The sequence below is a fragment of the Chiloscyllium plagiosum genome, chromosome 11 (genome assembly GCF_004010195.1).
Source record: "Chiloscyllium plagiosum isolate BGI_BamShark_2017 chromosome 11, ASM401019v2, whole genome shotgun sequence".
NCBI lineage: Eukaryota > Metazoa > Chordata > Chondrichthyes > Orectolobiformes > Hemiscylliidae > Chiloscyllium > Chiloscyllium plagiosum.
The window spans coordinates 76022603-76047859 of record NC_057720.1 but is presented as its reverse complement, the minus strand read 5'-3'; the positions used below and the strand labels follow the sequence as shown (position 1 = coordinate 76047859).

General features: G+C 39.4%; 1 protein-coding gene across 2 annotated transcripts in view; it reads right to left on the bottom strand.

The window, feature by feature from the left end:
• Nucleotides 1–25257, bottom strand: part of ddr2a (discoidin domain receptor tyrosine kinase 2a) — a 156896-nt gene that overhangs the window by 122773 nt on the left and 8866 nt on the right. The window contains exon 2 of one of the 2 annotated variants that reach the window (XM_043699847.1): nt 23827–23880. The exons of the other annotated variant lie outside the window; for it this stretch is intronic. The gene's annotated coding sequence lies outside the window, so the exon portion shown is untranslated. The remainder of the gene's footprint in view (nt 1–23826; nt 23881–25257) is intronic. 2 annotated transcript variants of the gene reach the window in all.

Sequence of the window (25257 nt, the reverse complement as noted above, 5' to 3'; positions counted from 1 at the left end):
TTGAAAGGGTTCAGAAAAGATTTACAAGGATGTTGCCAGGGTTGGAGGATCTGAGCTATAGGGAGAGGCTGAACAGGCTGGGGCTGTTTTCCTTGGAGCGTCGGAGGCTGAGAGGTGACCTTATAGAGGTTTACAAAATTATGAGGGGCATGGATAGGATAAATAGACAAAGTCCATTACCTGGGATCGGGGAGTCCAGAATTAGAGGGCATAGGTTTAGGGTGAGAGGGGAAAGATATAAAAGAGACCTCAGGGGCAACCTTTTCATGCAGAGGGTGGTACGTGTATGGATGAGCTGCCAGAGGGTGGTACAACTGCAACATTTAAGAGGCATTTGGATGAGTATATGAATAGGAAGGGTTTGGAGGGATATGGGCCAAGTGCTGGCAGGTAGGACTAGATTGGGATATCTGGTCAGCATGGACGGGTTGGACCGATGGGTCTGTTTCCATGCTGTATATCTCTATGACTCTACTGCATTCAGTTCAAAGCATCTCTCCCATGAGCTGTGACTACATTATCACGTTCCTCCCTTACTGTAAAAAGAGTACCTCAAACTGTATGCACAGATATGCTTCCACTTGAATATGGCAGCAAGTGCAGACTAATTGAAAAAAATCTGATTTGCAGCTGAAGTGCTCCAAGTTGAATAAGCCTTTCCTTTCTAAGTGACTTGTCTTCTGATCCTCAATTCCTTTATGTGGTATCACTTCAATGTTAAATGATTATCACCGAACACGGTGAGGTTGTTGAATTTTAAGCAAGTACATCTCAGACACTAGGTCTGTGACATACCAGACAACAGAATAATCTGCCAAACTAGGACCAACAGAAAACTCGTGTGATACTTCGATATGCAGTGCTACTTGAAAGACAAGCTGCTTTCTGCAGCAATCTCTGTCATTAAGAAGGAATTAAAAGACTCTTGATCTCTCAATGTCCTGTGTTTCTTCTTGAAAGACTAGGGTCTTTAACAGTCACAGAGAATTTTCCTCAGGTACTCATTCACCTTGATCCTGGAGTTCTGAATATTTCTGGAACAAAGAGACTTTCTTATTCCTCAAAATACCTTTCCGTTGTGTCTCTTGGGTGAGAATACTTGTTGTTTAAGTGTAAAATTTTTGCAAAGCTTTTACAAGCTTCTTATTTTCAGTCTCCAAGACTTGATTGCTAACACCTGGACATTTAGTTCAGTTGTCTCACTAAGATAGATAGACAATGCCAATTATGATTGAGTTCTGAGCTCTTCAAGCTTTCAAGCTCACTCCATGTGTCTATGAGCTCAATAATCTGATCTAAGCTTTGGCTGAGAAAATCTATTCAATATTTTCATGACCTATGAGCTTCTCTTGCACATGAATTAGTTCTACATGTTGAATATTAACTTTAGACTTCAGGATTTTATTTTCCCAAGCTAACTTCATGTTATCTATCTGAAGTGGTTGGACTTCTTGGTGAATCTTTACTGGAAGAAGTTTTTTTTGAAATGTGAAGCTTACATAAGTGTTCTGTGTATAGGATTACATGGATTTGTTACATAGTCTTTGCTTCTGCTCATGTAGGTGTGTCACCATTCACCTTGAATAGTTTGAAGCTCTGAGACAGCTCCCTTGATGACTGAAGATCTCTTTCCATCTCTATAATTCTTGATATCTCAGGTTTTATAGTTACTTTACTAGGTGTAGATTTTTTTTTAAAAACAGATCTTGGCTTCATTAATGATTGTAGTAATATAAAGTTACCTTTCTGCTTCCCAGTAGTCATCAGGACATATATATAGGGAGGAAATTCTTGATCTAACCATGACTGCAGTTGCTGATGCTGCAAATGTGGGCAGCTTTTGTGCAATAAAGAGACAAAGTTACTTCCTCCTTATTTTTCCCAAGAGTAGACTGATTCTCTTCGAAAGCTGCATTTGATTGGAGTAAATGAACAATTTGTCTATTGGTTGCCTTCTCTTTAACTATATTCTGAACAAGCAAACCACTGCCAGGTGGCTGGGAACTGCCTTAGTTTTGCACCATTTAAGAGAAAGAAAGGATCTGCCCCATTTACTGCAATGCTAGGATTAGGATGTTTTTGATGTCTATTGACTGAAGAATATATAAAAGTAGACAAACAGCTCTGCTAAATAAAAATGATAATGATTAGGAATTGAATCCTAGATTTCCATAATCTCATTTCCATTGCCACATGTATATATGGTCTCCTACTCTAAATTCTTGCACTTCCTAAGTCCCTAAAGTTTAATGGAGGGTTCCTGGCCTCAACCTTGGCTATGCAACTGAAATAATTAATACATTTGCTTTGGTAGCCAATTTAACATTTGTTTTTATGGGCATATGATTCAGGAGCAAAAACCAGCCATTCGGTCCTCTTGAATCTACTCTAAGATTCAATAAGGGGATGGTTGTGAAATCCACATTGCTATCTATTCCTCATTACCTTCAATGGCTTTGCCTAAGAAAAACCTAACCACCTCTGCATTAAAAATATTCAATAACACTGCCTCCATCATCTTCTGAGGCACAGTATTCCAAATTCACTTGGTATGCTGAGAGAACAATTCTAAGTTGTGAGGCTGCTTAGACATTCTATGCATGCTGCATGTAAGCTAATCAGTAAAATCCACATCTTCTGAATGAAATAATGAAAAAAAATCTTCCAGATCAACAAACCCAAATTTTTGCCTTATGCCTGTCAGGTCCTCCAGGAAAAGGGTTTGCTGGGACACTTGCAGGCTGCTGTCATTTATGTTTCATTTTCCCTGCTGTCACAGCAGCCTTGTCCTAGTGTATCTCTCAGCAATTGTGACTCTCTAAAACTAGTTGGATTGAGTCTCCCCTCAAATGGAGGTCCTTTATGGCTTAAACAATTCCCTATTTATTGGTGCACAGTGGTTAGCACTGCTGCCGCACAGCGCCAGAGACCGGGGTTCAATTCCTGCCTCAGGCGACTAACTGTGTGGAGTTTGCACATTCTCCCAGTGTCTGCGTGGGTTTCCTCCGGGTGCTCCGGTTTCCTCCCACAGTCCAAAAATGTGCAGGTTAGGTGGATTGGCCATGCTAAATTGCCCATAGTGTTAGGTGAAGGGGTAAATGTAGGGGAATAGGTCTGGGGTGTGTGCGCTTCGGCGGGTCGGTGTGGACGTTTGGGCTGAAGGGCCTGTTTCCACACTGAAAGTAATCTAATCTAATCAATTTTTTTTTTGAATGTTGGTTTCTTGCTATCTCCGTAAGTGCTTTTGACTCTGCAATAGCTTTCTTTCCATCGCTAACCATGTACTCTGCTTCTCCAGTGTTTTTCAACTTCGGGATGGGCTTTCCTGTTTCTTCCAAGTTGTACTGTATTCTAGGGAGAAGGCAAACTACTGCACCACATCAGGGAGTGACTGCTTTGAGCAGAACATTAAATTCAGCAAAATATATTACTGTGCCTGCCAAACAACTCCATGTAGACATATCCAACATGAAACAAATTGGCAAAACACAAGGATATACAGAATTGAAACAAAAACTAAAAGAAATCAACCAGCAACTACATAGAACATAGAACAATACAGCGCAGAATAGGCCTTTCGGCCCTCGATGTTGCACTGACCTGTGAACTGTTCTCAGCTCGTCCCCCTACACAATCCCAAAATCATCCATGTGCTTACAGAACATAGAACATAGAACATGTACAGCACAGAACAGGCCCTTCAGCCCACGATGTTATGCTGACCACTGATCCTCATGTATGCACCCTCAAATTTCTGTGACTATATGCATGTCGAGGAGTCTCTTAAATGTCCCCAATGACCCTACCTCCACAACTGTTGCTGGTAACGCATTCCATGCTCTCACAACTCTGTGTAAAGTATCACATGGTAAGCTGGTCAGAAAGGTAAAAGCCTTGAGCCCTAAGGGAAGATGACAGAATTGGATTTGAAGTTGATTCAGCAGCAGGAAGAAAAGGATGGAAGTTGAGAGATGAGATGTGTTTACGAATGGAATGCTATTTCCAGTGGAATTCTGCAGGGCTCACTATCAGATCCCCTGCTTTTTAAGGAATGTATCAATGATTTCAACAGAAATGTTGGAAACACAATTATGTTTCTCGGTTATCTAGGAATTGGTTATGCGTTTGCTAATCAGGAAGAAAGACAAAAACAGAATGGTTCCAAGCATGAAGAGCTTGTATAAAAGGAGATTAGAGATACTGGCACTGCTCCCCATGGAGAAAAGAATGTTGACAGGGAAATTTGATAGAGGTATTCAAAATCAGGAGGGGGCTGAATACAATAGTTAGGGAGAAACCTTTCCTATTGGTGAGAGAATTGAGAGCCAGAGGACACTGATTGAAGAAAACTGGTAAAAGAAGCAATGACAAGACAAGAAAAAAGTGCTTTGATGTAAGTAAGCAGTTAGGATTGAGAATGCACTGCCTGAGAATATGGTCCAGCCAAGTTGTTCAAAAGATAATTGGTTCAAAAGGAAAGAATCGCAACCCTACAGGGAAAAGACGGAAGAGTGACACTAGGTGAATTGCTGAAGGAGGCCAGCCTCAGATACAATAGACTGAATAGCCTTTTACTGTGTTGTAACCATTTTTTGTTTCTATAATTCTAAGTGTGCTGGTTCATTTAAATTATGAGAATACAAGTCTGGGTCTCAGTTAATAACTTAACATTGAAGTGCATGTTGTGTTCAGGCATTGACACACAATGATGTACGCAATCAGCACAAGATTAAAGCTGCTCTTAGAAGTTTGCTTCACTGTTAATAATCTTTCCCATTGGCAACATTAATTGAAAAATCCTTTAGGGAAAGGAATTAACTGAGGCTGATCTTCTTTAAAATTACCAACATAGCAATTAGGGATTTTCTGTCCAACATTTCTGATTTTGGTTGCCCAAATCCAAGGAAACCAGGGAGAGGTCCATCTCAGTGAGTGAGTCTCTCTCAACCTTGAAGAAGTTCTGCCAAGACACACCCTTCTTTCTAACACTTGTAGTTGCATTTCACAAGTTAAAAGTCCCAAAATCTCTTCAACAGTGACTGAATAAAGGTAGGTGGGTAAAATATGCGAGAATTAGTGTCAGAATGGAATGGGCCAGGGTGAGCTGGGGGTGGCTGGTGGGGTGGACGGGGGCTTTGGAGAATGCTTGGGACATCAAAGATTGACAAAAGGTTATAGTTGGGGGAATTATAAGTGAATCAGGAGTTAATTTTAATACAAACCCAGGAGTTAGAACAGGTTCTTAATCCATTAATGTTTCCCGGGTAACAAAGATGTTATTTAAATGGTAACTCCAAATTCTTCACCTCCTCAACGCTCTGGGCTGAGGACTGTCTGGTCCAGTAGAATTACCAATCTTCAATTTAAATAACTTTTCAAGTACTCCTGCTGTACTGATACTAAGTTATTTTCATTCCTCAGCTTCACAAGTCCTTTGACCACCTAGTATTTCAGGGATATTTTCTGTATCTTCTTCCAAGAAGACAGACCTAAAATAACAGTTAGTTTCTTTGCTATTTTTCCTGTTCAGCACTGTAAATTATCCTGTCTTCATCAGTAATGGGTCCATATTTGTCCTAACTAAACTTTACATCTTGCGTACCTAAAGAGACTCTTATAAAACCTGTCCATTTCTTTTAGGTGGACAGTTGCTTCAGTTGGCTGGAGGCCTAGTTTGTGAGGCCAAGTTTTGCCAACAGTGTGGATTCAATTCCTCCAAAAGGCTGAGGTGACCCTAAAGGACATTCCTTCTCAACCTCTTCCCTTGCCTGAGGTCTGGTGATCTTCAGCTTAAACCACCATCAGAGAGCACCCTTATGGTCCAGTAGCACTACGGTGAAAATTTATATTTACCATGTCTTTTGGACTGCTTGCTGGTCATCCATTGTTCCACCCTTGCAGACTCTTAAGCTTGTGGTCAACTCATATATAAATATGCTCTACATAAAGCCTCAGCCTAGATGCAATGCAAAGATGCCATTTAACGTTCAAGAACCAAAGTGCTACAACTGATGTTGCTTCCTGCACAAATGATAATCCAGGACATAGAAAATTTTCTGGAGTTTCTACATTGCACAAGACATGCCTTAAGGCCAGAGCAGCACTATCCTTCATCCATCTATTAGTTAATGACCTCTCAACTGTTAATATATCTTACTATCAAACCTTAATTTAAAAAACACAAATATTAATAAATATTATTAAATCTTACTCATATATAAACCTTATCAGTACCAATAAACCCTATTAAGGCTTAATGTACTTACTGGTAATCATAAACATTACTTTAAAAAAGTTATATTATTTGTTGACAGGTTGGACCAAAGGGTCTGTTTCCATGCTGTACATCTCTATGAAATATTCGTATTTTTCTTTTAGAAAAATCTGTCTATTATTCATACTCAATCCTTAACCAGCAAAAAATGCCTGGGGAGAGGCTGAACAGGCTGGTACTGTTTTCCCTGGAGCGTCGGAGACATAGGGGTGACCTAATAGAGGTTTACAAAATTATGAGGGGCATGGATAGGATAAATAGACAAAGTCTTTTCCCTGGGATCAGGGAGTCCAGAACTAGAGGGCATAGGTTTAGGGTGAGAGGGGAAAGATATAAAAGGGACCTAAGGGGCAACGTTTTCATGTAGAGGGTAGTACGTGTATGGAATGAGCTGCCAGAGGATGTGGTGGAGGCTGGTACAATTGCAACATATAAAAGGCATTTGGATGGGTATATGAAAAGGAAGGGTTTGGAGGGATATGGTCCGGGTGCTAGCAGCTGGGACTAAATTGGGTTGGGATATCTGGTCGGCATGGATGGGTTGGACCGAAGGGTCTGTTTCCATGCTGTACATCTCTGTGACTCTAAGTGGAAATACAAACCCTGATCAATATTCCCAGATCTTGAGCTACTAAACCAGTGTCCCGACAAAAGGGGGCTTCTCAGAAAATGAGGGTCGAAACAGAAGAGAAGATCCTTTTGGTCTCACAGAACGACTGCAGGCTCTGACCAACAGCCTATCAAACTACTTCCTTGATCATCTTCTCTTTCTCTGGAGTTCTCTTTTGTGCTTCCATGAAAGTAAGCATCTAGGTGCAGCAGATGGTGAAGAGGGTACATTGGTGAGAATATTCAAGTTCAGGAGCAGGGATGCCTTGCTACAAATGTACAGGACCTTGGTGAGACCAAAGGTTTGCCAAGGTTGAAATTGGTTAAGCTCCAATGTAGCTCATCTGACTTATGATGAAAAGTCTTGAATGAATTTTGGTGAGTCCTTGATGTTATCATTCTGGTGTACCACCGCCAACAACTTACCCCCAATTTTCTTCCATAACCATTCCTGCCAAAATTTATAATTGTGGCAAAACTCAGTGAGGAAGTGGTGAATACATCTTAAGAATGAAACAGCTTTCAATATTGCTATCAGTGGTAAAATATGAACTACCGATATTTAACTTCATCAATAATGGGGATCCTCATGGACTAAAAATTGTTTTTGAAAAGGTAAAAAAAAAAGACTTAAAATGGTTGCAGAAATCTGTTCACCAGAGTTTGAGCCTGCCCACGTACCCATCAATAAACAAGAACCAGCTGAAGCCAAAATTCATCTTTATGTAAAGGCATTGAAATCTATATCTCCCATTTGATTTACACCTTTATGCATAAGGGGGAATAAAAGGCTCACTTACAAATTACCCAGCTTGGGAAAATCCATGAAGCAATATTTTAAACAGAGAGAAACAGCAGAGCTGGAAATCTCTCTCTCTCTCCCTCTTAAAAGACAATATCAGCTAATAAAGCAAATTGGAGAAATTTCCAATCGCCAAAAACTCAAATGTATTGATAAATTTTGCAATTGCTAGGCATACAAGACTTCATTTAAACCATAGTCTCAGGTTAAAAGCTATAACCTCAAGGACTCTAAAAACTTATAAACTGCAGATTCTTTTACCTTCCCTTTTATACCAAATTCTCTCTCTTTTTTAAACTTTATACTTGTGTTTGTATGCATGTGATTAATGTCAAGTCTTTTTTTCAGGGCTAGTAAGTAATAAAGAAAATCAAGGTAGTATTACAATTAGATACTTCGTTTTGAACTCGCGCACGATATTTTAATTGCAGTCTGATATGGAGTATGAGAAGAAATAAAAGCTTTGTTGTAAAGAGGAGAGTCAATCCACCTCCTGTTTGTGACAAAACATTTTGAGACTGCCCAAAGATGAATTTATGTCTTGACCCCACTTGATTTCTTTAAATCTTTATCCAGACTAGATTGTTAAACAAATGAACCGTTAGAGCCAACAGAAATTATTGGCAAATTATTATTTGACTTCTTTTTAATAAAAGCTGCTTCAAGGATTCAACATAAGCTTGAAATATCATTATTACAACAACATGTGCAATTCTCTAAATTGCTTCACATAGATGATTAACCATATATTAGAGAGTCAGTAAACATTGGCAGTTTGCCTTAGTCATTTAAAGTACAAAATTAGCTCTTGCGTGCTTATTACGAGAATAACAAGTTGCTTTGATATGGCATCTTTAATGCAGAAAAACATCTCAAGGGTCTTCAGAGAAGGATGATTACACAGAAATCAGATCTGATCCAAGACGTTAGGAGGATTAGGAGCTTGATCAAATAAGTGTTTTTATTCAGGAGAATCTTAAAAGGAGTGAAAGTGGAGAGTGAAGTTGTTTAAGTGGGAATTCTAGAGAAAAATACAACATTTTATTCGAGTGTTCAAATAAATGATATTGCCAAATAACCCGAGAATATATTTAGATCAATGTGAGAAGTTTCTCATGATTTCAGAAACAGCCAACCCATAATTTACTTTCCACAAAAACTTGTCAAGTCTGTCCCATAAGAAACGGTAATGGCCACTTCGCAGAATGTGATGCAAAAACTGCCCAGATACCTTTGAAGTGACCAGGATATTGAGAAGTAGAGAATGCAGTTTTGAAATACAGACTGGGTTAGTGAGCTGCAACATTAGTAGATTACCTTAAGCATTAATGGACTACAAGACAGGTGAGTAGTTTCATGGAGACAGTGGGAAAATTTTGACTAGTTGAAAATGGGTAAGAATACCATATTGTCAGTTTTACATCATTCAGCCATTAAACACCCTCAACGATGTTAAGTTTTCTGAGTATCAAGTATACAAAATCGCAGTCTTATGTCTCAGTCCATGTCTGATTTCACCAACAACTAGAGTTAAATTATCATTGTATTTATATTTTTAACCTCACACACTGCATTTGGAGAATGGATCAAAAAGATATTGTTCAAATTTATAATGTGTAATATAACAGGGGAGGTCAACTGTTCTGGGAACAGAAGTGAATCACTTAACTTCATGATCCACAACACAGCTGATCCGATGGAAATTAATCTGTAGTGGACAAGGAGCCAAGTTATTTCAAAATGTGCTTTTAAGAAGCTTTAAAGGAAGCCGATGGTACTTCACTGAACAGAAACCAGACTTGTTGACACAATCTTTGCAAAGGCCTATGTTTTGCACGCATCTGAATCCTTCCGTTTATTTTGGACTTTCTTCCCTTTTGCGGTTTAACATAAAGCATCCAACATTGGAGCCCTGTTGTGGTGTCTTTCCGCGGGTGCTGAACTCTGGCTGAAATTTACCAGTCAACATCTCACTAAGAGCTTCCAGCCATCACAGCATCAGCAGAACTTATATAGACCCACTCTAATTCTGTTTCAGTAATGGACTTGAGGTGAGTTAACATTGTATTTGATTATTTGGAGCAGCATTCTGGGGCTGCAGTTGAGAGCAGGGAGAGAAGCCAAACTATAAAAAAGATGCACATGGACATAGTCTCAGTTATGTTAAAGAAACATCAGGTTTAAAGTGTAAAAACAACAAACAAAATTTAATTTTTTTTGTAATCTTTCATTAGATGTGGTAGTGACTGGCAAACTCAATATTTATTGCCCATCCCAACTGGACCTTCAGAATATGTTCTTGATCAAGAAGCTGCCTTCTTGATCAGGCACACCCACAATTCTGTTAGGGAGGAAGTATTAGGACTTCAACCAGCACTGATAATATACTTAAAAGTCCAGATAGTGAGAGACATAGAGAGCAACTTGGAGGTGGTGCTGTCCCTCATATCTGCTGTCATTGTCCTTTCAGGTGGTAGAAGTTATGTTTTGGGAGATGTGGTCAATGATGCTTTGTTATGCAGTGCTTCACATATCATAGCAGATGGTACATACTGTTATTATTGAGCAGTATGACTTTGACATGGCATCTTTATGGTGTTATTTCTCCTGATTTCATCACCTAGATCACCTGAAGCATGACACTCTATTGGAAGCATGCTCCTCGGTTATAACTAGTTCAATACAGTCCAGACACTTTATAGTAGTTAGATGCAATAAATGTCTACTGGATTCTTCAAGATCAAAATATCCATGGCCAGTTTCTTACGTTATGGGAGGTAAAATAAACATTACCTCATCAGATAAACCACCTTTGTTGAAGGCCTTAAGTTTTATATTGGCTTCACAGTTCTTTCTGCTGCAATGAACTGGAACCAATTTTGAAGCAAAGTCACCTCCACTGCATGAAACCACAGTGGCCAATTTGCATGTAGCAAATTCCCACAAATTGCAGTGAATTAAATGATCATTAAATCTGAGGAGTAGGGACTAGTGTTACTACACAATCGCCAGAGCGTTCTTACTCTTGGGGTGCTGGTTTTGCATCTCATCTGATCATCTGATCATGAAGCACTCAACAGCAACTTGTTCTTCATTTAAGTAAGCACAATTAGCATATTCCAATCACTGAAGAAACAAAATCAGGCAAAAATAACAAGATGCAAATGGGAGTTTCAGGACAAACAAGCAAAGTAAATTTTAAGGAACAACTTAAAGAATGATTGTTATGACCTTGACCAGTGAATCTAAGGATAGGGAAGGAAGCAGAGTAAACAACAGAATGAATCAGACTAACATTGTAGAGAAAGAGAATTACTCTCTTGAGGAGAAAGATTTGATTTCAAAGACAGAAAAAGCAGAAAGAAAAAGTTTAAAAACATGTAATTTAGAATGATTCTAGAATAAGTTTTTATCTGCAGGAATAAAATTGTGCAGTATGAATTGCTACCTTTCTGAACCAGAGAAGTTAACTTTATTATCAGGACTATAGATCATGTCTTTAATATGGTCCTTAGAACATGACAAACCATTTGGTTATCTGTGGTGAGATTCATTTGTACTTACAAGAAAATTATAGCAATTTGTTGAAGCTCAGATAGGTTAAAGATAAGCTTAACATAGATATTTAAATGATAGTAACATTGAAATGATCAGAATTTCACCAGACCAGAAACATTAACTCTGATTTCTCTCCACGGGTGCTGTCAGACCTGCTGAACTTTTCCAGCAACTTCTGTTTTTGTTTCCGATTTACAGCATCTGCAGTTCTTTAAGTGTTTATTTGAATAAAATAGTGCTCAGTTCATGGCATCTGCTGCTGATTGTAAATAAAAAAAGGTCAGCAATTTGTGGTTAAGAGATGCTCACAAGTGGTTATTAACAGTGATTATTCATTTCCCCGCTGAGGTTCCATCAGACTGCAATCAATGGGAAATCTGTGAATAGACCAGAACTTACACTTTTTTTATGTTTCTAGTCTTCCTGCAAAAAACCTTTGAAATCCTTATTAAACAAGGAGTAACTTTGCCTTAAATAGCATTTTCACATAATTACTGTTAAATACCCTTGTCTGAAATACTACTACTTTAATTTTTTTGATTAAATCAACTGAAAGAAGTAATGCACTAGTTGACAGGCCCTCAAGGAACAATATAACTAAAACCAAAACTTTAAGAAAAACTAAAATTTAACTTAAAGTACCATTTGGAAGGGAGATGATGCATGCCAGGCCTTGTAGTACACATTGGTCACACAAGGCCTGAAATGTATTGGTGGACACCACAACTAAAATTTAACTTAAAGTACCATTTGGAAGGGAGATGATGCATGCCAGGCCTTGTAGTACACATTGGTCACACAAAGCCTGAAATGTACTGGTGGACACCACATGTTCCTTCTCCATGGACACCCAAGTGTGGACTTGACTATGGAAAAGAGGCACGAGTTTGGTGTTGGAAAAGCACAGCAGGTCAGGCTGCATCCGAGGAGCAGGAGAATCGACATTTCAGGCAAGAGCCCTTCATCAGTAATGAGGCTTGTGAGCCAAGGGGGTGGAGATCTCTCTATCCCCTTGGCTCACAAGCTTCATTCCTGAGATCTCTCTAACCCCTTGGCTCACAAACATCATTCCTGATGAAGGGCTCTTGCCTGAAACGTCGATTCTCCTGTTCCTCGGATGCTGCCTGACCTGCTGTGCTTTCCAGCACCACACTCTTGACATTGATCTCCAGCATTTGCTGTCCTCACTTTCTCCTATGGAACAGAGGCATCTGGCCGACCTGACTGGCCTCCTCAACTCTCCATTGGTTGGACTTGATACGTTCACTTTGGCTATTCCCAGCATCAAGCTGACAATGAGGTCCTTTGTCCTGCCAACTCCCCTTCACACTGGTTGACCACAGATCTATGGAGCTGGTGCAACGAAACATTGAGGGGCAAATGCTAATTTTACATTTGTGCAATATCATAGATTCATAGAGTCATAGAGATTCATAGTCATATAATTCTGATAAATCCACATTTTCATTTCTCTTGAACTTCGCTGACCTTTATCATAGCTTCCAGACAGAATTTAAGGCTTCAAACATAGACATAAATTAAGAGCAAAAGGATTCAATGCTTTAACTTCCAGATTTGCTGCCTGTGAAAATGATTCAATATAATTGGCTGCTTATTCTATTTCCTGACATCACTGTTGCTTCATGCCTGCAGTTCTATTTGCTTTGGGTGTCAGATTTGCCATCAAAAAGGGGAAATCTGCACTACAGAAATTGCTAGACCATAAGCAGCACCTTTCTTCAAGGTCAGTAGCAAATGCTTTTGTCTCACTGTTGACTGTAAAACTCGAGGCCCCTATTTTTGCAAGGGTAATAGCAGACCAACACAAAATTTCCAACAACCTGTGACAATTAACCTCTTATGAGCATATCTTCTTCACCGCAAACCGGTCTTTTCATATACATTTAGTGGCAGATGACATGAACTGAGCTGAGGTTCAATACTTCTTAAATAATTCCTTGTGCTGCTCATCCCAAGGAAACCCCTCACCAAACTAATACAGCAATTTATACAAGAAAGTAATTAAATGAAAACATGTCAAAGTGTTCAGTTACGAGGCATGCCTTGTTTGTTCTAATTAAAATTAGATTTTAACTTATTGATTAATTCAACAAGGAACAGCAGTCAATTGATTTCCTTTTTAATTCAAATACAAGAAAGCCATGGCTTGTACTGGCTGAGCACTCAAATGTGACCAAAGGAGAAACTGATGGCCAGGTTAAGATGCGTCAATCAAGTCATATCTTGGTCTCCTTGTGCTGATTGGCTAGGCTCATCTCCTGGAGTACTCTAATGAAACTGTTTTACACATTTGCAAAAAAGATATCTATTATTGAACTGTTTTAGTTTTCATTGGGACTTAAATTCCTATTTTATGAAGAATTGTAGATTTTTTTCTTGAAGTCAGTCAAAATGGCAAAAGATTGTGCAATTTTAATGGCAAATGATTTTGTGCATCATGAACTCCACATAAGAGAGTAAGCTATACATGACATTTTTAATAATGCTCTTACACAGCTCACATTGACTGTCTAAATCCTGTAAGAAATGACTCACTGAGAAACATGTTCCCTGATGAGGACTTGTAGGTTTGATGGGCAGTGTGTTAAAATGAAAATAAACTTTTAGGAGGGAGGGTGCAGGTCACAGACTTGATCAAGAACATTCATTACAAGGAGTAATACCAGTTTGGGTCTGACTATTTTAGCTACCTGTGGCAGAGATCAAAACAAATGGAGATACTAAGGACACCAACCTTGCTTGTTGCCAAGATGAATTATTCATTTCTTTTATTGATGTAGTGCTGAATATAAATGGATAATTTTTAAATGAACTTTTCTCTTCCTTGCTTACTTTCCCCTAGTAATTTTTTTGGCAACTTTTGATATTCATCATATTTGAATGAGGTTTCTTTGTGCAGGGTTAGCTTTCGAGAAGGAACTGGCAGTAACTTCAGAAAAATTAACTTTAGAAAAGTAGTGGAGTTGGCATGGTGATATTGAGCCCAAGATCTATTGCACAGATGTTATGTTCTTCTTTTTTAGGTGAAAGTACCAATAAATACCCAAGGAATGTTAAAAAGAAATGTGGGTTCCTGAAGAAGATAAGAACACATATATATAGTGTTGCTTGGAAGGCTTCATAGACACACTTGCCTTGGAGTTCTGCCCCTATATTCTGAGTAAAGAATCATGGGATGACTGCACTACATCCTGCCTAGAGGTGGGTCATGATTGATAGCAGTTTAAAATACACCCCCTTCAGTACACGTGCATCATACGCAACAACAGTACGCATATATCTTGTAAAAATTATACCAATACTGGTGAACTTGAGCTGATACAAATAAAAACAAAATGGTACGATAGAGTTGTACAAACTTAGTAACAGATTGTACTGATTCCATTGATCATCATTGAAGGGAACATCTGACGTTATTTTAAAATCAGTTTTAATTGGTATGTTGCATCATGTGGCATGCTGTGAAATCAAAGATTTATCATTCTGGCAGTGATCTGCTGCATATGGTGTTGAAAAAAAAACACACACACATTGTGGATGACTTGCAAAGAGAAAAGAAAACGGGGAATACGCAGCTGTCCAACATACTATGTAGGTTTTGCAGAATTGGTAAGATTTGCTATCCTGAGGTAGGCTTATGGAGTCATAGAGTCATAGATATGTACAGCACGGAAACAGACCCTTTGGTCCAACTTGTCCATGCTGACCAGATATCCCAATCCAATCTAGTCTCACCTGCCAGCACCCGGCCCATATCCCTCCAAACCCTTCCTATTCATATATGCATCCAGATGCCTCTTAAATGTTTCAATTGTACCAGCCTCCACCACATCCTCTGGCAGCTCATTCCATACACATACCATCCTCTGCGTGGAAAAGTTGCCCCTTAGGTCCCTTTTATATCTTTCCCCTCTCACCCTAAACCTATGCCCTCTAGTTCTGGACTCCCCGATCCCAGGGAAAAGACTTTGTCTTTGTGCCTTTTCAGGATGCATCTGTAGTTTCTGTCCCAGACCAAAAAGAATTGAACTTCGGGAATACAATCTGGAGACACAACGAAAATCTTCCTTCTTTACCTCCTACGCTTACATTGAAACCATTAAGCTCCGAAGAAGAGAAGAGGACTAGTTTGGTTATATTCCTTTAATACAGCAATTGAGCCTCAGTGCCATCAGGGAGCTCATGTCAGCTTTCATCCATCATTGAGATGGTATTTCCCTACATAACCTGGCAATCAGCAATCATAGCCCTAAGCACGAAAAGATAGACAGTAGATGATTTTCTCTAGAAAATTAAAGGGAAATTTTGGTAGAGTAGATGATTAGCAGAAGAGTTTTCAATCTAAATTCCCTACCATCACTCAAACCAGAAGCATGCTTTTCCATAGTCTCGCAGTCAAAGAACTTTGGTGCCTTACTGTAGACAAGTCACTGATACAGTTAAAATAAAACTCTATTTTACTTTTATTATAAAACCCTAGTTCAACATGAACAGGACTGTTGTGTCCTCTTCTGGTAAACTGCACTTCAGGAAAGTTATGAATGTTTTAGAAAGGGTCCAAAAAGAGATTCAGGAGAATGGTTCCAGGACTGATTAATCCAAAGCTTGATTTGATTGGAAACGTCAGATTTGTTCTTCTTAGAGGAGAGAAAGTTGGAAGGATAGTTAATAAAAAGACTTGAAACCATGAAAGGTCTGGTTGGCATATTTGGAGAGAAACCGTATCCATCGGCAGAAGAGTTAAGAATCAGATTTAAAAAGTGACTGTCAAAAGAAACAAAGGACTTTTTTTTAAAACACAGGAAGTGATTATGTACTATTTAGAGAAGTAGAAGTAGATTCACTTTCTGCTTACAAATGGGATTTGGATAAATAACTGATGGGGAAAAAATGCAGGACTACAGTCAGAAACTAAATTCCTCTTGCAGCGTGCCAGTGTTTGAACTGCATGTACTGAATGGATCTCTTCTGTTCTGTTACCATTCCATGATTTGGCAGGATTATAATGTTATTTGCACATCTTTGGCTATGGTTTTTTTAAAATTTTTGTTTTAGATTACTTACAGTGTGGAAACAGGCCCTTCGGCCCAACAAGTCCATACCGCTCCGCCGAAGCGCAACCCACCCATACCCCTACATCTACCTCTTACCTAACACTACGGGCAATTTAGCATGGCCAATTCGCCTGACCTGCACATCTTTGGACTGTAGGAGGAAACCGGAGCACCCGGAGGAAACCCACGCAGACACGGGGAGAACGTGCAAACTCCACACAGTCAGTCGCCTGAGGCGGGAATTGAACCCGGGTCTCTGGCGCTGTGAGGCAGATATTATAATTTTGATGACAAAGTGGAGGTATGCCAATCAGGTAATGTTGATAGAGACCACGCAGAGATTATTAATCTATATTTAGCATGAATCTGTAGATTCACATTTGACTAAAAAAGAGAACCCCACTAAAATCTTGAAAATGCAGTTGTTGCTTGTTGAAGTCGAGAAATAAGTCACTTCCTACATTGAGCAATTCAAAATGTCTTTAATTTGTTTAATTTGGCTTCTTAACTAAAGCTGGCACCCTGAGGACGTGCTTCAATATTGTATAAAGAAATAAATCAACTTTAAACATACCTGTACAACTTGTAACAAAAATGTTTAGGATGGGACTTAGTATTTAAGAACAAAAGCTCTTAAATGTGACAGGATTTTAGTAGAAGCAAGCTCTCATGGTCAATAAAAACATGATCACAGAAGTGTTGGGGTACTCAAGTATTCAACTCTTACAATGTGACAATATTCTGGCAATGTATCCTTTAAGTGAAGTTGCCCTGATAAAGTAACATATAGATGCAATTCGCTGACGAAGGAAGACCTAGATTCTGATCTCTTTATACTCAGTCAAAGATACGCATGATTATTCAAAGAACAAAAGAAGAGTAAACTGTTACAGTATTTTTACCATCTACAGTACTGTACTACCAAGATGACTGTCAGATTAGTTACACCCCTTGTTCTAGAACGGAAATTTCACTCTATGTTCTAACTTCCTTTCCTATCCTGAGCTCTTGATAAGTATAATTCGACAAAAGTAGACTTCTTATATTTATCCTCCACCATCCTCTGACTGCCACCCGCAATCTTGGGACTATTAGTTGTGCCTTGAATCTGCCTTGGCACCAGTAATACCAGTATGATAATGAGCTGTCCTGCTAAATCTTCTATTGCTTAACATAGTGAAAGTTTCAAGAATTTTAATGCTGTTAACAGAATGGGAATGGTAGAATTTGAGTAGCAAACATGTAAAACATGTCCTCATCCATGTGACCTTCAGAACGCAATACATTTACCCTGCAAATTCATTCATTTTGGCAGCGTGTAACTATGAGATTATTATGCAGTGATTCACCATTATCATGTGCCTTATGCCAAACTTTACGTTCCTGTGGTACATATTTACTTAGACCTTTGTCTGTGCCAATCTTATCTTGGCTCCTTGCCTGTCTGATTATCCATCAAATGCTGGCATCAGTAAACTCAGTGTTCTGTCCTTACTATTATTTGTTTTATAATTTACAAAAAAAACAAGACATTGTGTAATTTTCTAAAATGATAAATATGATGAAGGTCTAATTAACAACTGAAGAAAATTGTTAACAGATGGGATTGACACAAAATGTTGTTTGGGAATGATAACAGATGCAATTGACTTGGAATAATAGATGTTGAATCCTTTTCCAGCTTTGATTAGTTCCGTAAACAATGATTGGTCCACTTATTACCTCCAGCATGGAGAAGCATGGGATAATGTTTAACCCTTGTTTGTTAGTCTGTAAACAATATATTTCAAAACTGTGCAGCAATTTCAACAAAACTTGATACACAGATGGGAAACATTGATTACTTTTGGGCACATCCAGATGCAGAGTCTGGATTTTCTTTAAAGGATATGTTAATATTGAGAGATAAGACAAATTTAGTATTTTCTTTAGAAGAAAGAACGTTGAGAATTGTTTTGGACACTGTGGTGGAATTTGTCACAGTTGTCAAAACAGGAGTGGAGTTTTCAGTGCAGGTTGTTGGGTGTGGATTAGCCCGAAGCCTCTTCATTGAGATGGAAGCTCTTAAAATATTTTTTGTTTCAGTTTTGTAGTTCAGCTAGGCTATAAATAGCTTCAAGGACGAGTTGCATTGTAATATTGAATTGAAATAGCCTGGCAGAAATGTATACTCTACTGAGTGCACTGTTCAGTTGTAGTAATCACCTTCCACCTTTTCTGTTCTACATATAGAAATCAAAGGCACTATAATTCAGTGCTGTTTGGCCTCCAAAGTTGTATTCATAGCATGCACGCACACTTGTCATGCTCACTGTAATGCCAGTTTGATATCAATGATCATTCCTAATGACCAAACTAATTCCTTTTCTTGATCTCATATTGCTGAACATGTGGTCAGCTGCAGGAAGGATCTCTGCTCAGATCTTTTTAAAGGCACAATCGACTACTTTCAGGTTATTTGCCGGTTGTCTTTTGTTGTAATTTAGATGTTTTGGTATGTCTTATCCAACAATCTCTTATGATTTACCGACAGCAAACAGTGTAAGAAAGCACCTCTTGCATACTGAGCTTGTGTGGCTGTAAACCCAGCTTGACTGATCTCGGTCTAAGATGTCATTACATCACTTAGATATTGGGGTCCTTCTGCTTCTGAGATTGAAGCTAAGACATCAACCATCAGACACAACATCATAGTTGAGAGAACAAGTCTGCTCATGGAGTCAGCCACCATTTCAATACCAAATGGGCTTCAAGCTCTTCAAAACTCTGATAACAACACGATGCCAGGCATCTTCATATTCATTGGCAATAGCCGGAGGTTTTCTGGGTGGATTGCAAATGTGCCATTGTGCATAATCACCACTCTTCTATGACTTACTTTACCTTTCTGTAGAGTCCCTATAGTGTGGAAACAGGTCATTCAGCCCAACAAGTCCATACTGACTCTCCAAAGAGTATCTCACCCAGACACACCCTCCTACCCTATCTCTGTAACCCTGCACTTTCCAAGGCCAATCTACCTATCCTGCACATCTCTGGACTGTGGGAGGAAACTGGAGCACCCGGAGGAAACCCACAAAGACATGGGGAGAACGTGCAAACTTCACACAGACAGTCGGCCGAGGCTGGAATTGAACCCTGGTCCCTAGCAGTGAGGTAGCAGTGCTGACCACTGAGCCAATGTGCCACCCCATTATCTTATTTGAGTTCTCTGCTGCAAAAACCCACAAGTGAGTTCCCACTATGATAAGGTGTCCCCTGATATGCTTGGTGCCTGCCATGACTGCAGGGCTTTCATGCCCAGTGTCCAGCCATATGCTGACCCTATGTCTGAACAATCCTGTGAAGTACACAGAACAGTATCTGAGTTAGAGCGTGAGATTGACTATGGCATTCTTCTTCATTACTGTCTTCCTGCTCTTCCTCTTTCACCACAGCCTGACCAGGCTGCAGTTCGAAGAGGAAACACCAATGAGGGAAGGGTTGGTGCGAGAAAGCAAGAGATGCATTCTTACACTGTTTGCTGTTGGTAAATCATAAGAGATTGTGGGATAAGAGAGAAATGGGAGATATGACGAGGTGGGTTAGGAATGAATGCACCATCATCCTCAATAGTTTCAAAGCCCATACTGAATATGGCCTCGGCAGTGGTTGCTCCAATGCTAACAAGCATTGTGTCGACCATGGGAACTAGGACATGCACTCATGGCTATCCTCACTCCATAGGTGTTGTTGCTCCCAGTCATGTGCTGACTTGCTTCTGCAAGAGGGAGTGAAACCTGAGTTCAAGACCCAGCTGCTGCAGAAGAGTGTAAAAATACATCTGAACAAGTAGATTAAAGATATTTTTTAAAACATTCTTCATTTATGTAATTTGTTAAATATGTGGCGTGTCTGTTTTACAAAAAAAAGCGGGATTCTTTTGGCATTTGGTCACATGCCTATCTCTGAGCTAGAAGGACCAGGTTTAAATCCTATCTGCTCCAGAGGTGTGTCATAACACCTCTGAACAGGTTGATTAAAAATATCCACAATGTCTATTGACTTCCCTTTGGTAATGACCTCCTCAGAAAGCTCCAACAGATTCATCAAACAATTTTCCATTCAGAGGTCCATACTGAACATGCCCATTCAGATCATTAAAAAGGAAAGCAAAAGAGCTGGGTTCTTCCTTACAAGAAAAGGGTGGATGCGAGTATTTGTACTAAACTAAAGATTTACAATCAAATCCTTTTAAATCTCAATCTTTTGCTGCCTAATTCAACATATGTATATTTATCTGGTAAATATTGAGTAGCATCTGAAGCTAGAGGTGCTCTTATTTGAATAGTTGAAGATGGGTTCCCTGACCTTGCTCACTGGTATGTGATCATAGAATCCCTACAATGTGGAAACAGGCCATTTGGCCCAACAAGTCTACACTGACCCTCCATAGAGTAACCCACCCAGACCCATTCCCCTACCCTATTACTCTACATTTATCTCTGACTAATGCACCTAACCTACACATCCCTGAACACTGTGGGAAATTTAGCATGGCCAATTCACCTAACCTGCACATTTTTGGATGTGGGAGGAAACCGGGAGAATGTGCAGAGGAAATGTTTTCTCTTGTGGGGAAGAGTATGACTAGAAGCCATCAATATAAGATAGTCACCAAGACAGAATACAGAAATCAAATAATTTCCAGAGTGGAAAGTACATGGAATCTGCTTTGACAGACAATGGTTGAGGGGAACATTTTAGATACATATAATGGGGAAAATAAACAAGCAAGTGAGGATGAAAGAGAGAAAGTGAAGACTGCAGATGCTGGAGATCAGAGTCGAAAGGTGTGGCGCTGGATAAGGACAGCAAGTCAGGCAGCATCCGAGGAGCAGAGGAGTCGCGATTCAAGCATAATGCTTTCATCGGGTGGGGGAAGGGGGCTGAGTGATAAATAGGAGGATGGGGGGGTGGGGCTGGGGGGGAAGGCAATAGGTAGATATAGGTGGAGGGGGTGATGACGATAGGTCAGATAGGAGGCTGGAGTACTTAGGTAGAAAAATGAATGTCTTGCAGCAATATGTCCAGGCATTTGGGTCTTGATTCCTGGAATTAATCAACTTGGTTATCTGGGTCCATTATCTCCTCTAGGCTTGTCAGGAGAGTCTCCTCAACCTCAGCAGCTATGTCCTGCTCGCCACCTCCTCCACCCAATAGTTCTATAGCAGCAACTGACGATCTTTGAGGTTACCCTATGCCATGCTATGGCACTGTCATGACATTCCCAACAAAGAATCATTTTAAGAACACCTTCCACTATCTACTACAGTCAAAACACATCTTCCTTTTACGAACAGTAGAATAGATTTAAGTAGTATAAGTGAACCACTCATGATTGTATTTTGAGGCATGCAGCCACACAACAGCACGCTGAGTGCACATTACAATCAATGTGCAACAAATACAACATTTTCATGCTGACTATGTCAGAAGCATTAAACACAGCTGAATTGCACATTGTATGCTCCATGTCCTTTTTGGGAGTTATCAAATTTCATATCCAAATAAACTTGCTTTCTAAAGGCACTTCGGATTCAGTTCATTGTGAAGATATTCAAATGTTCACAGCAGTATTCCATTTCAGAAATGTGGAGACTTTATGTTTACAAACAAGGTCCTTGCATCATGGCACATTGTTTATTTTAAATTAAAACATATGATTTCATATCAGCTCATCAAATATTTGCATAGCACATTAAAAGTGACATTTTAACTCCTGCTCCCTAAGGAGTTCATATGTTGCAGCAGCTGATTACACTTAAAATCACAGGGGCAGTTACAATGTGGGCCATCGTGAGACAAGTTCAGTACAGTTCCAATGTGTATATTACAGTTATGTTACAGGCAATATGGAACAAATGGGGTAAAGACCGCCATGGACCAGATCATCATCAATGCTGGTGTATTCAAAATACGTTTTGGGTGGCACGGTGGCTCAGTGGTTAACACTGCTGCCTCACAGCACCAGGGACCCTGGTTTGATTCCAGCCTCAGGCAATTGTCTGTGTAAAGTTTGCATATTCTTTCCATGTCTGTGTGGGTTTCCTCCGGGTGCTCCGGTTTCCTCCCACAGTCCAAAGATGTGCAGGTCAGGTGAATTGGCGATGCTAAATTGCCCATAGAGCTAGGTGTATTAGTTAGAGGGAAATGGGTCCGGGTGGGTTACTGTTCGGAGGGTCACTCTTCGGAGGGTCATGTGGACTTGTTGGGCTGAAGGGCCTGTTTCTACACTGTAAGGAATCCAGTCAAAGAGCATTGACTCCTCACTAATATTTTATCTAAAATCTGAAGAGCTACCTTATATAGAAATGTAAATACAAACTTCACTGTAAGTTATCAACCCTTGCCACACCTTACTAGAATGTAGGTTCACACTCAATCTCCAGACAGCAAATTTTATAATTAGTGTCTTGTTAGGAATGATAGGCAAATACAGGGCACTTTTAATTCATTTGGCTGGTTGAAGCATAGTTTTGACATATGAAAGTGCGAGGGATAGTGAGAAAGACATAGGTAGAGAAAACTCAACTGCACCTTTATTGATGGTGAAAATTATTAGAAGGACAGTGCTCCATTTTTTCGAGTGGAAGAATGGAGGAAAGATGAAAGCAAGTCAAATAGAATAAAATAAGGAGGAGAAAAGGGACATATTAATATTATGGTATAAGCAAGCTTCAAAATGGTGTATGTAGTTACCCACTGCAGCAAGAGTACAATTTTGACAAGATATTCACAATAACAAAATTATGAGTAGTTCATCAGACACTAAACATAACTGTAGGAAAGTTTGTTTTTCAAGAGATCTGGACAGTTTACATGCTAAATAAAGTTTTCAAATAATTAGTTCAATAGGAAACATGCCAGCAATTGAGTGAAACAATTTTATTTTTCTCTTTTTCTGGCTTCTTCTCAAAACCACAGATTGGAAACTAAACAATACCATTTCATCAAATGAGCTGTTGGAAGATTGGAGCGCCACATTAATGAAGCTGAGATGAATTTTTATGTCTTTTATATTATGTTTTTACATTGCAATGACACAGGCAATACTTTGTGCATTAGTGATAATTGTGTGTCTTTAAATTGTCATTCAAATTGGCAGACATATCTTGTCAGAGTCTATGAGTTGCGAACATAATTGAGCCCATGAGGCATCCAAGAACGCAGAACAATAAAACAACATTTTGACAGGACTTTGGGATTTTGACATCTTCAATCCTGTGTAAATTTAATGAATTGCATGCTTTAGTTTTGAATGAGCCAAGTTTTTGCAAATAAACAAATTCCTTAAATCCTGACTGTTCCACAACATTGCCTAACTAGAAATGAAGCTGTTGATTTTTAAAAGTTCATTAAAAGGATAGGGATATCAATGAGCTTCACAAGGGCAGGATAGCCTGAATAGAACTTTAATGGGTGTTAACTGCTAGTGAAGCTTAATTAGCAAAAGTCATCTCACTTACCTGAGCTCTCTTTTAGAGGAAGTCTTTTGAAAGTGCATGATCAGTAAGTTTCATCTAGTCAAGAAAGAGAACGTTTCCAGAGTGAGATGTAGCTCTAGTGAATTTGGTACAGAGGGGAGCAGGTGCTTTTCTGGTTCATGGTTTGTAAGGTTTTTGAAAAAGACAGAATAAAGTGAAATCCAGAATCATGGGTCCAGCACAGAAGATGGAGTTTAGAAAGATGACAGGGAGACAAGAGGCATAGGAGGGAATCTGATAGAAAGTTACAGAATACCAAGAAGCCTGGATAGAATGGACATGGAGAAGATGTTTCTATAAGTAGGAGAGACGAGCCTCAGAATGAAGGGATGACCCTTTCAAACTGAGGTGCAGAGGAATTTCTTCTGCCAGAGGGTGGTTAACCTGTGGAATTCCTCTCTGTAAAGGATTTTGGAGGTCAAGTCATTTGAATGTACTTAAGATAGATTGTCAAGGGGATCATGGGTTTCAGAGAGAGGGCAGGAAAATGGAATTGATAAACTTATCTGCCATGACTGAATGGTGAAGCAGACTTGATAGGCCAAATGGCCTAATTCTTCTCCAATGTCTTACTGCTGATGAGGCCAACAATGCCTATCCCAGATTGGCCTCAAGGTTGCTATAATAAGTCATTAACTAGAATTGGTTTACCAAGCCTGTTTAGAAGACATTTCAGAGACTAACACTTATTATGGATCTGGAAGGGTTTTGTTTTTGTACCTGTAACAAGTACACAGATTCTAAGTTTGTTGAGCGGCCACTTCATAGAGCTATCATGTACAAAGTGGAGCTGCAATGCAGCTGCATAGCTTGGAAGGTGTAGAGTCACACCTCTGTGATTTGTGAGGGCAACAAAGTTACATGCAAATCCAGGAGTAGGCTCTTGAGCTGTGATCTTGTTGAATGGTGAACTAGGCTCATTTGATTGTAACCACAAATCCACATTTCCACCTAATTATGAGGAAACATCTTCATTACTGCCCTGTCAAGATTTCTCAGGAGTTTATACCTTTTCAATCAAATTGCCAATTACACTGAACTCTGGCAGGTACAAGCCCAGCCTGTCTGATCTTCCCTCATCAGACAATCTGCCCATTCTAGTTAATAAGCTAGTAAACCTCCAAACTGCCTTCAACATATTTACATCCTTTCTTAAATATGGTGACCAATAGTTTACACAGTACTTTTGATGGGGTCTCACCAGTGTTCAGAAATATAATCTCCCTACTTTTGTAATCATTTCCCTTTGTGATAAATTGTGGGCAAAATCTTAGAAAGAATTGTAAGGGATAGGATTTATGAACATCTGGATAGGAATAATGTGATCAAGGATAGTCAGCATAGTTTTGTGAAGGGCAGGTCGTGCCTCACAAACCTTATTGAATTCTTTGAGAAAGTGACTAAGGAGGTGGA